Source organism: Schistocerca nitens, chromosome 2, assembly GCF_023898315.1.
Source record: "Schistocerca nitens isolate TAMUIC-IGC-003100 chromosome 2, iqSchNite1.1, whole genome shotgun sequence".
Classification (NCBI taxonomy): Eukaryota; Metazoa; Arthropoda; class Insecta; order Orthoptera; family Acrididae; genus Schistocerca; species Schistocerca nitens.
In genome coordinates, this window is record NC_064615.1 from 618,403,295 (window position 1) to 618,421,726 (window position 18,432).

Sequence of the window (18,432 nt, forward strand, 5' to 3'; positions counted from 1 at the left end):
ACTTAAACCTAACTAACCTAAGGACATCACAAACATCCATGGCCGAGGCAGGATTCGAACCTGCGACCGTAGCGGCCGCGCAGATCCAGACTGAAGCTCCCAGAACCGCTTGGTCACACCGGCCGGCGATCTTAGGACACATACAGGTTACATCAAGGTAAACAACGGTGATATTAATAGTTGCCTATAACACCAAGTCTTACAAAATTGTCGTGAGTTGCACATAGGCGTCCAGAGATGACATTATAAATGTTAAGTGACTTCATCACATACAAACGCGCGGTAGTACCTAGCTTGCACTTGTATGTGATGGAGACACTTAACAATTATAATGTCATCTGTTTTGGACGCCTGTGTGCTACTCACGACAATTTTGTAAGGCCTGCGTGTTATAGGCAACTATTAATATCACCATTGTTTGCTTTGATGTTGTAACCTGTATGTGTCCTAAGATCCGATGATGGCGGCTTTAGTTTCGCCGAAAAAGGTAATCATGGAATAAAAATAATTCCTGCGATCTTGGCTACCAGTGTAGTGTTTTATTAGTCTTTTGTGTTTAGGATGTATTGTTCATATGTGTTGTCTATACGGTGAGTGGTTAAGATGTTGGTGGTAGCTGTGTGTTGTATTTTATGATAAGTAGCATTATCGTACAATATTATTTTCTGTGCCTCTTGTAAAACTTGTTTCTGTGAGACGAAGGCATACATGTATCTTAGGTTAAGTACTATAGTATGTTTTTAGTGCCCTTTAAAGCACTTATCGTTTTATTATTATGTGGCGACTATTTGTTTGTTTGCTCTTTTCTTCTATAATGCAATTTCGTTTGATTTGTTGTTGACTAATTTGAAGATTGAGTGCAGCTGTTTACCTCTACATTACCAGAAAATATTACTTTGTACAGCGGAAGTCTAGTCGTACTTTATCTGTTTAATAATATTTCAAGTGGCTACCATCGTATTATAATTTACAGGCAGTGGAGTATTAGTGAACTACCTGTGGCTGAAGGGCAAGTTTGTGATAGACACATTACATAACTACAGTAAAGGGTAATCGCCTTTGTCTGGAATACTCTCATCCGCGTTAAACGTTAGTTAGTAATATTTATAATCGGTTAGACTATAAGATGAAGAAGTCTACCGAAAAGAGAATGTACGCGACATGTGAGAATGTCACCTGCTGTCTATACAAGTCAGCGTGTGAATTCATAGATAAATGTAAATGGCTGAGTTCACATAGAATGAGATTCTAATATTGTATCGTTCAATTTATTGAGAGACCTGTATTTGTCAGTCCTGTACATCGCTGAGTAAATATGGGATATTCAAATTAACTGTTAATTAATACATAATTAAACACACGTATTTGAGTGGAGTGCACCAGCTGCAGTTAAAATGTGAACCAGATGCAAGAACGGAATACAGATAGATTGTAATTAGTTTTAGTCCCCATATCATACAAGAGTTAAATTTTATTATGACAATCAGTTGCACAATACCACAAGACTGGGGCCACTTCTTGTACGGTATTAACAAACTTGAAATCTTCTCACCTCATTTGAACACTTAATGAAATTATTGTTCATTAAATTTATGATCTCAGTTTTATATTCTACAGTTGTCAAACTTTGACGACTTTGAACAGATTAAGATCACTGGCAGGCATAACTTTAATCGAGGTATTTAGGGGCCGTAGGGTAGGAATTTATTTGTTGTCACCGTTATTTCTGACCTCCCGACCTCCACCCCCCCCCCCCCAACCACCAAGCGCACCACATACACATACAAGCAAACGAAACACTTCCACTTGCATTTCTTCAAAGAAACTGCTCTAAATAGTAATATCATGTTGTTTGCATGGATAAAACAGTTGTAAACTGTCAGGAAATTTGTAACACATTCAGATATTGAATAACAGGAAGAAAATGAGAAGAGAACGATTGTAGGATGATTAGAAATGGTTTTATGGGTTTTTTCCTTTTATGGAAAAACTAATAGAAGCCAACCTCGGGGAAGATCAGTTTGGATTCCGTAGAAACACTGGAACACGTGAGGCAATACTGACCTTACGACTTATCTTAGAAGAAAGATTAAGGAAAGGCAAACCTACGTTTCTAGCATTTGTAGACTTAGAGAAAGCTTTTGACAATGTTGACTGGAATACTCTCTTTCAAATTCTAAAGGTGGCAGGGGTAAAATACAGGGAGCGAAAGGATATTTACAATTTGTACAGAAACCAGATGGCAGTTATAAGAGTCGAGGGACATGAAAGGGAAGCAGTGGTTGGGAATGGAGTAAGACAGGGTTGTAGCCTCTCCCCGATGTTATTCAATCTGTATATTGAGCAAGCAGTAAAGGAAACAAAAGAAAAATTCGGAGTAGGTATTAAAATCCATGGAGAAGAAATAAAAACTTTGAGGTTCGCCGATGGCATTGTAATTCTGTCAGAGACAGCAAAGGACTTGGAAGAGCAGTTGAATGGAATGGACAGTGCCTTGAAAGGAGGATATAAGATGAACATCAACAAAAGCAAAACGAGGATAATGGAATGTAGTCGAATTAAGTCGGGTGATGCTGATGGAATTAGATTAGGAAATGAGACACTTAAAGTAGTAAAGGAGTTTTGCTATTTGGGGAGCAAAATAACTGATGATGGTCGAAGTAGAGAGGATATAAAATGTCGACTGGCAATGGCAAGGAAAGCGTTTCTGAAGAAGAGAAATTTGTTAACATCGAGTCTAGATTTAAGTGTCAGGAAGTCATTTCTGAAAGTATTTGTATGGAGTGTAGCCACGTATGGAAGTGAAACATGGACGATAAATAGTTTTGACAAGAAGAGAATAGAAGCTTTCGAAATGTGGTGCTACAGAAGAATGCTGAAGATTAGATGGGTAGATCACATAACTAATGAGGAAGTACTGAATAGGATTGGGGAGAAGAGAAGTTTGTGGCACAACTTGACCAGAAGACGGGATCGGTTGGTAGGACATGTTCTGAGGCATCAAGGGATCACCAATTTAGTATTGGAGGGCAGCGTGGAGGGTAAAAATCGTAGAGGGAGACCAAGAGATGAATTCACTAAGCAGAGTGAGAAGGATGTAGGTTGCAGTAGGTACTGGGAGATGAAGAAGCTTGCACAGGATAGAGTAGCATGGAGAGCTGCTTCAAACCAGTCTCAGGACTGAAGACCACAACAACAACAACATTTATTTTTCCGATTCCTTTTTGGGCTGTACTTTTACCTTGTATGGGTCACGGGAATCCACCCATTGTCTCGGAGGGTGGCATAAATAATTTTTTCAATCAGGATTCTTCGACGGGTTTGATGCGGCCCGTCACAAGTTCGTCTCCCGTTCCAACCACTTCATCTCAGAAAGGATTCCTTTATCATTTTAACCCTCCAGAGCTCTCGCTAGTATCAAAGAAGCTATTCTCTGAAGTCTCGACACATGTCCTATCACCTCCATAGCTGACAGGCGTGTCTCACTGTCGGATAGATATGCAAGTGTTATTCTGATAAAGAGAAAATTGTTAACTTTGTAAATGAACAGAAAGCAATGGGCATTTGCAGTCGGGTACCTCGCAAAAGGCCATTGCACACCGTGGCATATACACTGAAGAGCCAATGAAACTGGTAAACCTGCCTAATATCGTCTAGGGCCCCCATGAGCATGCAGAAGTGCAGCAACACGACGTGGCATGGACTCGACTAATGTCTGAAGTTGTGCTGGAGGGAACTGGCACCATGAATTCTGCAGGGCTGTGAATAATTCCGTAAGAGTACGAGGGTGTGGAACACGTTGCAAGGCTTCCCAGATATGATCAATAATGCTCATGTCTGGGGAGTTTGGTGGCCAGCGGAAGAGAAGAGCGTTCCTGGAGCCACTCTATAGAAAATCTGGATGTGTGGGATGTCGCATTGTCCTGCTGGATTTGTCCAAGTCCGTCGGATTGCACAATGGGCATGAATGGATGCAGGAAATCAGACAGGATGCTTAAGTAAGTTCTCCTGTCGAAGTCCTATCGAGACGTATCAGGGATCTCGTATCGCTACAACTGCACACGCTCCACACCTTTACACAGCCACCACCAGCTTGGACCCTCCCCTGCTGACATGTAGGGTCCATGGATTCATGATGTTGTCTACGTACCCGTACACGTCCATCCGCTCGATACAATTTGAGATGAGGCTCCTCCGAGCAGAAACATGTTTCCAGACATCAACAGTCCAATGTCGGTGTTGACAGGACCAGGTCAGGAGTAAAGCTTTGCGTCGTGCAGTATACGAGTGGGCCTTCAGCTCCGAAAGCCCATATCGATGATGTTTCGTTGAAAGGTTCGCACGCTGACACTTGTACATGGCTTAGCATCAAAATCTGCAGCAACTTGCGAAAGTGTTGCTCTTCTGTTTCGTTGAACGATTCTCTGCATTCGTCGTTGGTCCCGTTCTTGCAGGATCTTTTTCCAGATGCAGCGATGACGGAGATTCGATGTTTTACCAGATTCCTGATATACACGGTACACTCGTGAAATGGTCGTACGGCAAAATCCCCACTTCATCGCTAAGTCGAAGACGCTGTGTCCCATCGCTCATGCGCTCACTATAACACCATGTTCAATCTCACTGAAATCTTGATAACCTGCCATTGCAGCATCAGTAACCGACCAAACAACTTCATCAAACTCTTGTTGACTTATAGGCGTTACCGACCGCAGCTCCGTATTCTGCCTGTTTACGTATCTCTGTATTTGAATACGCATGCCTATACCAGTTTCTTTGGCGTTTCAGTACAAAACCGCTGATTTTTAATGTGCTAAACAACACATAACAGAAGCTGACTAGTGGCTAGTAGTGTGGTAAGTCGATATGCGGTTTGATCTCTTTTTCAAATGATGAAAACGTCGAGTGCATCGACGGCCCTATGAGGCTTTTTCCCAGCAGTCAGAGGTGGGCATATTTCGAGCCGGATGAGGGGTCCGTTTCATTTGATGCTTTTGCCGTACTAGAACTCGGAGCCACTCATTCATATTACCGTTAACACGAACCAGCTTGTTTATACCAACGTTCAAGGTGACGAAGTGTTGCCCTTTCTTCTACATGCTTGTGATGTGGGCACTCCTTACTTCCAAGTTGGCAATTGCTGTGTTCAAAGGTCTGCATGCGTACGTTCTTGGCTTAAGAATCAATCAGACGTCCTAACATACCTCCAAAATTATTCATAATAAATGTCTGACGCTATATGGATCAGCGAGTGAAGGGTAGCATCTAGACCTACATCTACATCTACATGGTTACTCTGCAATTCACACTCAAGTGCCTGGCAGAGGGTTCATTGAACCATTTTCATACTACTTCTCTACCATTCGACTCTCGAATGGTGCGTGGGAAAAACGAACACCTAAATCTTTCCGTTCGAGCTCTGATTTCTCTTATTTTATTATGATGATCATTTCTCCCTACGTAGGTGGGAGTCAACAAAATATTTTCGCATTCGGAAGAGAAAGTTGGTGATTGAAATTTCGGAAATAGATCTTGCCGCAAAGAAAACCGCCTTTGCTTCAATGACTGCCACTCCAACTCGTGTATAATATCAGTGACACTCTCACCCCTATTGCGCGATAACACGAAACGAGCTGCCCTTCTTTGGACTTTTTCGATGTCCTTTGTCAATCCTACCTGGTAAGGATCCCATACCGCGCAGCAAAATTTAAGCAGAGGACGGACAAGTGAAATGTAACCTGTCACTTTAGTGGGTTTGTCGCATCTTCTATGTGTTCTGCCAACAAAGCGCAGGCTTTGTTTCGCCTTCCTCACAATATTATCTATGTGGTATTTCCAATTTAAGTTGCTCGTAATTGTAATTCCTAGGCATTTAGTCGAATTGACAGCCCTTAGATTTGTGTGATTTATCGTATACCCAAAATTTATCCGATTTCTTTTAGTTCAAATGGCTCTGAGCACTATGGGGCTTAACTTCTGAGGTCATCAGTCCCCTAGAACTTAGAACTACTTAAACTTAACTAACCTAAGGACAACACACACATCCATGTCCGAGGCCGGATACGAACCCGCGACCGTAGCGGTCGCGCGGTCCCAGACTTTCTTTTAGTACTCATGTGGATGACGTACTTTTCTTTGTTTAGTGCTAATTGCCACTTTTCGCAAAGTACAGAAATTCTCTCTGGATCATTTGTAATTGGAATTGATCGTCTGATGATTTTATTAGACGGTAAATTACAGCGTCCTCTGCAAACAATCTAAGGGGGCTGCTCAGATTATCACGTACATCATACACTCCTGGAAAAGGAAAAAAGAACACATTGACACCGGTGTGTCAGACCCACCATACTTGCTCCGGACACTGCGAGAGGGCTGTACAAGCAATGATCACACGCACGGCACAGCGGACACACCAGGAACCGCGGTGTTGGCCGTCGAATGGCGCTAGCTGCGCAGCATTTGTGCACCGCCGCCGTCAGTGTCAGCCAGTTTGCCGTGGCATACGGAGCTCCATCGCAGTCTTTAACACTGGTAGCATGCCGCGACAGCGTGGACGTGAACCGTATGTGCAGTTGACGGACTTTGAGCGAGGGCGTATAGTGGGCATGCGGGAGGCCGGGTGGACGTACCGCCGAATTGCTCAACACGTGGGGCGTGAGGTCTCCACAGTACATCGATGTTGTCGCCAGTGGTCGGCGGAAGGTGCACGTGCCCGTCGACCTGGGACCGGACCGCAGCGACGCACGGATGCACGCCAAGACCGTAGGATCCTACGCAGTGCCGTAGGGGACCGCACCGACACTTCCCAGCAAATTAGGGACACTGTTGCTCCTGGGGTATCGGCGAGGACCATTCGCAACCGTCTCCATGAAGCTGGGCTACGGTCCCGCACACCGTTAGGCCGTATTCCGCTCACGCCCCAACATCGTGCAGCCCGCCTCCAGTGGTGTCGCGACAGGCGTGAATGGAGGGACGAATGGAGACGTGTCGTCTTCAGCGATGAGAGTCGCTTCTGCCTTGGTGCCAATGATGGTCGTATGCGTGTTTGGCGCCGTGCAGGTGAGCGCCACAATCAGGACTGCATACGACCGAGGCACACAGGGCCAACACCCGGCATCATGGTGTGGGGAGCGATCTCCTACACTGGCCGTACACCACTGGTGATCGTCGAGGGGACACTGAATAGTGCACGGTACATCCAAACCGTCATCGAACCCATCGTTCTACCATTCCTAGACCGGCAAGGGAACTTGCTGTTCCAACAGGACAATGCACGTCCGCATGTATCCCGTGCCACCCAACGTGCTCTAGAAGGTGTAAGTCAACTACCCTGGCCAGCAAGATCTCCGGATCTGTCCCCCATTGAGCATGTTTGGGACTGGATGAAGCGTCGTCTCACGCGGTCTGCACGTCCAGCACGAACGCTGGTCCAACTGAGGCGTCAGGTGGAAATGGCATGGCAAGCCGTTCCACAGGACTACATCCAGCATCTCTACGATCGTCTCCATGGGAGAATAGCAGCCTGCATTGCTGCGAAAGGTGGATATACACTGTACTAGTGCCGACATTGTGCATGCTCTGTTGCCTGTGTCTATGTGCCTGTGGTTCTGTCAGTGTGATCATGTGATGTATCTGACCCCAGGAATGTGTCAATAAAGTTTCCCCTTCCTGGGACAATGAATTCACGGTGTTCTTATTTCAATTTCCAGGAGTGTATATATAAATCAGGAACAGTAGAGGGCCTATGACACTACCTTTCGGAACGCCAGATATCACTTCTGATGTACTTGATGATTTACCGTCTATCACTACTTTGAGAGGAAATGACGAATCCAGTCACATAACTGAGACGATAGTCCATATGTACGCAGTTTGATTAATAGTCACTTGTGAGGGACGGTATCTAAAGCCTTCCGGAACTCTAGGAATATGGATTCGATCTGAGATCCCTTGTCGACAGCGCTCTTTACTTCATGGGAATAAAGAGCTAGCTGTGTTGCACAAGAACGATATTTTCTGAATCCGTGTTGGTTATGAATCAATAAGTCATTTTCTTCAAGGTGATTCATAATGTTCGAGTACAGTATATGCTCCAAAATCCTACTGCAAATAGAGGTCAGTGATATGGGTCTGCCGGCCGGAGTGGCCGAGCGGTTCTAGGCGCTACAATCTGGATCCGCGTGACCGCTACCGTCGCAGGTTCGAATCCTCGGGCATGGATGTGTGTGATGTCCTTAGGTTAGTTAGGTTTCAGTAGTTCTAAGTTCTAGGGGACTGATGACCTCAGCAGTCCCATAGTACTCAGAGCCATTTGAACCATTTTGATATGGGTATGTAATTCAATGGGTTACTCCTATTTCGTTTGTTGAATATTGGTGTGAACTGTGCTACTTTCCACTCTTTAGGAACAGACCTTTCGTCAAGTGAGCGGTTGTACTTGATTGCTAAGAAAAGCGCTATTGTGTCTGCATACTCTTAAAGGAACCTGATTGGTATCCATTTGGACCGGAAGACTTGCCTTTCTTAAGTGATTTGAGTTGTTTCGCAACACCTAAGATATCTACTTCTATGTCACTCATCCTAACCGCTGATCTGGTTTCAAATTCTGGAATATTTACTTCGTCTTCTTTCGTGAAGGAATTACCGAACACTGTATTTAGTAACTCCTCTTTAGAGGCACCATCGACGGTAACAATTCCATCGCTATCGAGCAGTAACGGTAATGACTTTTTTTTTCCTCTGGTGTACTTTACATACGGCCAGAATCTCTTTGGGTTTTCTACCATACTTTGAGACAATATTTCATTGTGGAAACTATTAAAAGCATCTCGCATTGACGTCCGCACTAAATTTCGCGCTTCCGTGAAACTTATCGTCTTGGGGATTTTGCTGTCTTCTGAATTTGGCATGCTTTCTTCGTTGCTTCTGCAACAGTGTTCTGACGTGTTTTGTGTACCATGGTGGATCAGTCCTGTGACTTATTAACTTATGCGGTATGAATTTATCTATTGATGTCGATAATGTATCTTTGAATTTGAGCCATATCTGGTCTACACTTTGAGCCATATCTGTATCATTAGCTTGGAAGGAATGGAGACTCTCTCTTAGGAAGGCATCAAGCGAATTTTTATCTGCTGTTTTAAATAGATGCATTTTGCGTTTATTTTTAGTGCTTTTGGTTGATATGGTTTTGAGCCTCGCTACAATGACCTTGTGTTCACTAATCCCAGTATCCGTCATGACGCTCTCTATTAGATCAGGATTATTTGTGGCTAAAAGGTCAAATGTGTTTCCGCAACCATTTACAATTCCTGTGGGCTCATGAACTAATTGTTCAAAGTATTCTCAGAGAAAGCACTTAGTACAATTTTGGAAGATGTTGTCTGTCTACTACCGGCTTTAAACATGTATTTTCGCCAACAAATGGAGGGCAGATAGAAGTCTTCACCAATTATAACTGTATGAGTGGGGTACTTATTTGTAATGAGATTCTTCTTTGAAGCGTTCAGCTATTAAATCATCTGAGTCGGGGGTCGGTAGAAGGAGCCAATTATTATTTTACGGCTGTTGGGTATAACCCTTAGCCATAGTAATTTGCACGAACTATCTATTTCAACTTCACTACAAGATGAACTACTACCAACAGACACAAACACACCTACTTTATTTAATCTATCCCGACAATATGGCAAATATAAAAGCTCTAGTCGTCAATAAATGGATGTATCTGGACGTGAGATACGTGGAAAAACTTGCGTAGTGTCTTCATCGCCGAATTACTGAACTTATCGAAAAAGAGGCGGTGTTACGTGGCACTAGCGTGATGTCTCCTGTGGGGGGGTTAGACCTTTATCCGGTGCTATTATTTTACAGGTGAAATCGCCCTTCCAGAAATGAATGGAATGCTTTGATGATGCTCGGATTTTTTAAAGTGTAAGTAAATCACAAATCAACGAAGTATCAGGTGAAACAACGAATGTCCGTTGCTGTCTTTTACGTCAAACTGATCGTGTAGCAAACAACGGCTAACTGTACTCTGTCTTTTATTTGAACTTCTCAGAAGCTTACAGCCAATTTTTCATCTGGCACAGGCCATTTTTAAAACAGAATAAACGTACATCCGGCACCAAATGTATAGTTTCCCGATTGAAGCAATTACGGTGCCTAATCTGACGAATCAAATAGTACTTCTGAAGTTAAGTGTATTAATAAAACACACTCGTGTACATTTCCTACGGTAGGCAGCTATTTCTCGATATAAAATACGATTTATCTCTAGCATTTTATTTTCAGCAGTCAAATATCAGTGTTCCTCCCTCATTTACGTGTAACGCATTGAGAACAATTAACGTACACAGTATATACACTGCTATCTTCGCCACACTTATCGTATGTAGTGGATTTCCAGATATAATGACAGCTATAGGAAATACAGGAAAAAATGATAATCATTGTGTTTCGAAAACCTTTAAGACAAAGTGTAATGTAGCCCACAATTTCCTATCGGTACTGGCCGATAATGAACGCATGTAAACTGCGTTTGGAGTAGTTTATACGAAAATTAGCCATCAGATTCCTCGGCTTATCTGGAAGTATTAAGCATGCAGTTACCTCTTCATGTTAGCTTTATAGTGGAAATAAAAAATCAGTGTATGTGAAGGTTGCTGCATCACTTCATATTTTATGCGAAACACATCAGACTTCCTTTCGTAGACACAGAAAACAAAATCATTCAGGTGACATTGTACAAAAAGTCATTTCCGCACATTTATTAATGTACATTCAGCAACACAGCATAGATGTTCACAAACTACCTAAAAATTCTGTGTGAACTACATTACCCACACCGTTGTGTAATCACATTAGCAGTTCCTACATCAGAAGCTACATATATTTTCTGTAAGCCACCCTGTGTACTAGTGTAACTTCCCCTTTTCTTGTTCTCGTCGCATATGGTACGCGGGGAGTACTATTACTGGTAACCCTCTGTGTGAGCTCAAATCTCTCTGATTTGTCTTCGTGGTCTTTTCGCGAGATAAGTGCAGCATACAGCAGTATATTGGTCGACCCTTACAGGAATGTAGGATCTTGGAATTTTAATAGTAAATCGCACTGTGATATAGAACGTCTCTCTTTCAGTATCTGTCACTAGAGTTGTTACAGTACATCACTCAACCACATATTTTCATTATACGCAAATATGACTTTGTGAGGCATAACATACGAAATGTTATGTACATGATCAAAACTATAATGCAAAAAGCTTCCAAAGACAATGTTCAGCATTGTTACTCGCTCCTGTGAACGGGAACGCATTATGGAGACCTTGGTGCCTCTCGCGTCCATCTAGAAAAGATAACCTGAAGATGCCTAAATAAGGCGAAACGCGTCGTTGAAAAATAAAAAAAAAAAACTAAAATTTCAACGAAGACTGTTTATAACCAATAACGTTCAACATTCTGAAACTTCAGTGATTGCACCAAAATAGAATTATTTATCAAACACACGCAGTTTGCTTAACGTAGTACTCAGCTGTAATTATAGATCACTGATTGCAAAGAAAAATTCAACCTTTGTATCAAAGTAAAATTATTTATCAAAATACCTAATGTTTCTGAGCGCACAACACATGTGGCAGTACTGTTGTAACTTAATTTTCTATAAGATAAAAAAAAGAAACCACATGGCTAGGATATTGGCAGTATTAGTAAAACTTACGGATTGAGCAGCATTTGTCGACACTTTAAGTTATTCGTCTGTACCATATTTTGGAAGCACAATGGAGCCTCGAACTGAATATTCCCACTTCTAAATTGTTTGTAATATTGATCAAAATAAACAAGACTTGCATAGAAGCATTACTGATTAAACTTACAGATTAAAACATTTGTCGATGACTAGATTTCAATAACTATACGTCACTGTTCAAGACACTATAGACCCCCAAACCAAAGTCAGTGTCCATGATATCACAAGCCACGTCCCCTTTACTATGACACAGTATTGTCATACACGTTTCAGTGACCAAGACTGCATGATGTCACAATCAGTGCAGTTTATTACTAGTCATTGAAACATAGTGATGTTATACAGTCAAGGACAATGAGCCATAAGAGGTGTCAAGATGTCTTCATAGTTAAAGGAGCGTGGCTTTTGACACTGCAAAACACCACGTATGAGAAAGAAATTTGATGTTCATTTGTATCTTAAATGAATCGAGACTCGGGCACTCCCTTGAGACAAAATGCTAAATTTAGTTTGGCAATATATTTACTTACGTCTTAATTGATTGGCCCTAGTAAAGAATTAGAATGTGAGGAGTTGATTTAATATTATCATTTAAAAGAACTGGTTACGATAATGAACTCAAGACTTAAATAATATTGTGGTTTATTATCAAACACATATGAATATAAATGCAGTGAAACGCAATTTTGATGACAAGAAGATTTGAAAGATGTTTCCTACTATACATAGTGCTAACCAACGCTCTGAATTGACAGTGAAAGAGATGAAGCAGCATCGGATCTAGTCCTGTGAGACGGTCGCAGTAGCCTGATTACAGTGACAGTTTGTCTGGAACCAACACCCAAGACCCTACAGAATTGAAGAAGCGCTGATAAAGGAGCCAGTGCCAGCTGTCTTGCAAACGAACTACTACGCTTTAGGTTCTCCTAATATGCTGGAGCTGTAAGCGACGATTACGATAATGTGCTCTGAACTGGAAACAGGATGGAGACATAGCGACCCAACAACCTGAGAGTGCAGCTGCAAACTACCTTCCAAGTTTCTCGATCAACTCCTCCCTTCCGCTTCCTGGACCCGACTCTCCTCGTCCACATATTCCCATTGGCGCCAATTGGCCTTGTATTTCCATAGATTTCCTTCGGCCTTGTCTTCCTCTCGACTCACTCTTCCGCATCTTAGATAAGCTTGTTGCTGTCATCCTACCAATCCTCAAAAAGGTTGCCAGCGATGCCCAGCAGCATAATTGTTTCACATACAAGATTTCGTGCCCAAACATTCCAGAACGCCAACGGGCCAATGACTGAGTTTTTTCTCCTCTTTCCTAGAAACCTTGCTGCCTGTGTTATGTCCCCATGACGTCGCAATTATCATGCCAATCAGTGCTCATTCTACCATCAGATAGCCTCTCAGTATAGGTCCTGTGAAAAACGCGAAAAGACTGCTTTGAGGTTAAAGCCGACTCTGCTGCAGTGTCCATCCGTAAAACAGGTCAGAGCTGTTTTAGAGTTTTTTAGGAACTCCAGGTGATGTTTATCTCTTCAAATTTAACTTCACAAGCGCCTATTATCTACTGCAGTGTTCCTCTTTTTGGAACGAAGGCATTTTTGTTTTGGCGGACTGCTGACTGTCACAAATGGACAATGGCTTGCCATTAGTGCTCCGTCTGCCCAAGTGACTCTATACTTTCATCCCCTCGTCAGGAGGGGGACACCCCCGTGATAATCGTCCCTGTTTCTCCAAACGGACGGCGTGACTCCCGTGGTCCGTTTCACAGGTCTCACGCTCACAGCATTTCTCTCTTCTACAGTAAGCCCAGAAAGCAGCTGAAAGTGCCCAGCACCAAGTTTCATTACAATAAAATCAAGAAGAGAAAGTGAACTCACCACATCCCCTCACTGTGACAATACGTTTCCTGTCAAGTTAATTCAACTCCACTCCTTTTGCATAACTAAAGGCGACCAAAGACTAAAAAGTCTCGCTGAAGGACTTGTCACCTTTCACTGTCATGAATGGGATACTGGCTTACGCATGTGTTACAGCTCCATCTAAGAACATTTATTGTTGGAATAAGTATTAATTTGCTGTCATCGAAAGTCTCAACATCGTGACTAATCGCGTTTGCTCTTTGGAACAAGTCGCAGTCTGAAATCATTTTTCACTTTCAAATATTTGGCTCTTTAGTGGAAGAATACCTGTAGGAAAAAATATTTTAGTCCTCATGGGTCGTTAGCAGTGTGTCAGGAAACCAAAATAAACACAAAGTCCGTTAGTCCAATTTCAGCAGACGAGTGCACTATTCCGCCGCCCTCCACCCTCCCCGCTCCATTGACGTAATACTATCTTCCTGGAAAATTCGACATTCACGTCCGTTTCCTCTAATGGTCTGTGTGAATGTTGCCGTTTGAAAACATTTCCGAAATATCTTGACGTTCGTTACTGTCCCATCCCATTCCATTCAGTTTTGATAATCCATGTGGGAATGTCCTCATTTGAAATACATTGTGAATTTTTTTGACGTTCCGATCCGTCCTGTTCCATTCCATTTTCATTGCCTGTGCATGAATGGTACCACATGAAATGCGTTCTAGAGTTGTTTTGATGTTCCGATCATTTCAGTTCGATTCTTCTAATCCGTTTCATTACAGGGTGACCACTATTATCCTAGGTACACACTGTCAGCTAATGGTGCTAGAAAATTGTTTAATGACCCGGTAGTTGACATTTGCAGTATGTATACGCTGTCAGCTAGAGGCGGTAATAGTTAGGGTAAAGGGTGAGACACTGATATTTAGCCGCGCAGGATTATCCGAGCGGTCTAGGGGCTGCAGTCATGGACTGTGCGGCTGGTCCTGGCGGAGGTTCGAGTCCTCCCTCGGGCAAGGGTGTGTGTGTTTGTCCTTTGGATAATTTAGGTTAAGCAGCGTGTAAGCTTAGGGACTGATGACCTTAGCAGTTAAGTCCCATAAGAGTTCACACACATTTGAACATTTTTTTTTTTTTGAACTGATATTTAGTTGAAACTGAAAGAGGCAATAACGTTCAGTTGATGTGGTGACTGCCAGTAACATACATAAGGTCATAAATTATGATTCTCAGCAGAAGATAGCAAACGTTTTGTACTGCAAGATGAAGTTAATACTCCAGCATTTGGGTCACTATAAGAATTAGCAAAGGTTTTGACAAGTAATACAGACAGTTTCGATATGCGGATAAAATTGTTTACTTTCGTGTAAAGATGAATGGTACCACATGAAAGATCGCCAAAAGTGCACTTTATCCTGTAAATTATACAGGAGTGCCGATAAGTGAGCCACGTTTATTTTGAGAATAGTACAGACAAAGCAGACGTAAAAATATTTAATTTGAGGCTCCATTGTGCCCCGCAAAGTGTGGTACAGATATCGAACTTCAGTTTAATCTATAACTTTTATCATTAGTCCTGCTATAGAAAAATTAAGTTCCGACAGTTCTGTAACAGACATCCTTATGTATTTTGGTGATTTTTTTGTGAACTAGGAATATTAGACGAATATCTGTACGAGAAAAAAAAATTTAGAATTCCTTCAGAGGTATACAGCGTGTCGGTATTGCCCCAGATACCCGCATAATATCAACAAACTTGGTAACAGGTAAACAGCGACTGCATCAAATACAAGCAGAATGAAATTCCTGTTCTAATAATGTACGTAGAACACTTTATTATCTTAACATGCATCAAAATACATACACAGGATGCTTTTCGAAAATGATCAAGTTGGAAAAAATAAACCAACATCTAATTTAATGAAACCTAAAGCCCTACTGATACTTATTCAAATGATTCTCTTAAGTGTTTTGTAGGACTTCTATTTTAAAAAGCAGGAAATCCAGACATTTTGGTAATTTTATTGAAATTGTGCTTAAGGCCCAGTTTTCAGCAAGGCTACAGGCAAATCGCTACAACCCGACCAAGGAAATGACATGCAACAATTGTGCCAGTATAGTCATATGGTTGACTAATTCTTGTTCTTGTTCGAGAGTCAAACATATCTTCTTCCCAAGAAATGTGCTTTATGGTGTGAATTCGATTTTAACACACAATAAACTAAAATCATGATATTTTTAGCTTCTTTGATATGTCGTTCAATGATGTCCTTTACTTCACTAAACTTAATGCCTTTTATTGTTTTTCAGTCGTAGATGAACTGAAGACTGCTTTTCTTTTGCTTGTTTTCATCATCAGAAAATAGATACAAGACGTTACTTAACTGTAAACACCTTTTTCTAAAGCTTACACCATGGGGAAAAATCGACATCCTTTCAACATTGCTCTACATTCGTCTGCCGATATTACCGCATTCAAATATTATTGCGGGGACTAGATTTCTTTGCTGCTGTTCGAAAAGTTAAAAAACAGTGCTAAAATTTGCGTTAGAAAAGATAATGTCTACTTAAATTAAAGTTATTGCCTTCAAAACGTGCTGGAATACTTATTCAATTCAAAATAAATCAAAAGTAATATCAAAAAACAATAAAAATTAATTTTTACCGCCACAATCTTTCAGAAAAAGTCATTGTCCATGTACCCTATTTCTGACAACGTCTGCTACGCTGGATCACTATCTTCCACTCTCCACAACACTATTCAGCTGAGCAACTGTCTGTTGCAGGGCGTCCAGCGAAGGTGTCCCTGAGTCCAGAACTAAATATTTAGAAAACTATGATCGATAACAAGTGCAACAAAAGGTATGTTTATTAAGAAAACTGTAGGAGTTTTATGCAATTTTTTTGAAATCCAAAAGCTGCTAACAGGTGGCACTGTACACTGTGCAGCTCGTACAATACCTGCTTGCACAATTAATTTCGTCATGCCGCGCAGTTTGAGGCGCCATGCCACGAACTGCGCGGTCCCTCCCGCCGGAGGTTCGAGTCCTCCTTCTTGATGGGTGTGTGTGTGTTATTTTTAGTATAAGTTAGTTTAAGTAGCGTGCAAGTCTAGGGACCGGTGACCTCAGTAGAGCGGCCCCTTAGGAATTCACACACATTTAAACATTTTTGAATTTTGTCCTCTCTGTCTTTACAGTCATAACACAACCTTTTCGAAATGTCCACCACTGCGCAAAACGAACAACGAAGTTTTCCATCACATTCTGTAGTGTCTCCAAGAAATTGATTCAGATGTTACACAAATCGCTGACTCAATCTGGATCAGCGTGTTGGTAGAGAGCGTCTTCCCATGTGATTCCCATCAGATCATTCACTGTCGGTCATTGTGTGAATCTCGTTCGCAATGTGAGCTCTCTGTTGCATAGCTCCTACAGATGTGATCTGATGGATTTAGAATAGAACATAGCGAACATAGCATTTTCTGTCTGCTGGAACTCCTTAAATTAGACTCTACTGCAATTTGTCGGACAGATTTTCTTAAATTTTGCTGAATAATTCTAGAAAGCATGGCGAGATTTCCGAGAGTAACTGCAGTTTGCCTGTGACCAGTAGTCCCCGCTAAATCGTCAGCCACGCTTTGGCGGTGAGCTTGTGACTGGTCTTCGCATCGGGTCCTCGGAACATTAAATCGTGTTTGAAAATTGTGCCTTGTAGCCGTATGACTGTGTTCTAAACCAGGAAAACATGATGTCATCCTCTTCCTTCGGTACACTGTCCTCCATTCGTGCTTCACTGGGGGAACCAAGTTCCATGGAACTGATCGCTCTATACTGCGGTGTATTGTTTGTAGACATTACATTTGCAAGTGTAGCACCACCTGTTGGCAGCTTTTCGAACTAGTTTGAAACTTCTTTGTAAAATTCTTACGGCTTTCACAATAAACATACAGTTTATTGCACTCATCTATAGAGCTTAGTTTTAAATATTTAATTCTGAAATCAGAGAGTCCTTCGATGGACACCCTGTACGTCGGTATTCTCCTGGTCGCCTTAAGTTCGTAGCCCTTGGTGTGGTGAGCTGCCCCTAATAGACGGATAAATCAGCAACGATCAACCCCATGAGAAAGCAGGAGGCAAGAGAAACCACTGCATTAATCATAGGCGATTTGCATACACAGGACATGTGGCCCGACATTGAGAAAGTGTCATGATGCTCTCCACTGGCAAAATATTCCAAGTTAGTCCTCCACTCGAATCTCTGGAGGGAGAGGAGGACTGCCCGAGGGTAGGTAACCACGAGAGAAAGATGCAACAACGAGCGACAGGATATCATTCTACGAAGTCGGGACGTGAAATGTCTTAACTTTCAAAGTGGTAGGGAAGCTAGACAACCTAAAAAGGAAAATGCTAATAAGGTTCAATCTATATGTAATGGGGGTTACTGAAGAGAAATGGAAAGAAGATAAGGATATTTGGTGTAACGAATGTAGGGTAATATCAACAGCAGCAGAAAATGGTGTAACGGGAGTAGGATTCGTTATCGTAAGAAGGTAGGGCTCAGAATGTTTTATTGCGAATAGCTCAGTGATGGAATATTCTCATCAAAATCGACATAGAACGAATACTGACAACAATAGTTCAGATATACGTGGCTACGAAACAAACAGAAGCTCAAGAGATTGAAAAAAAGTGAAGATATTGAATGGGTAATTCAATAAGTAAAGTGAGAAGAACATCAGATAACCATGGGGGATTGGAGTGCTATTGTAGAGGAACGCGTAGAAGAAAGAGTTATATGAAAATGTGGGTTTGGTAGGAG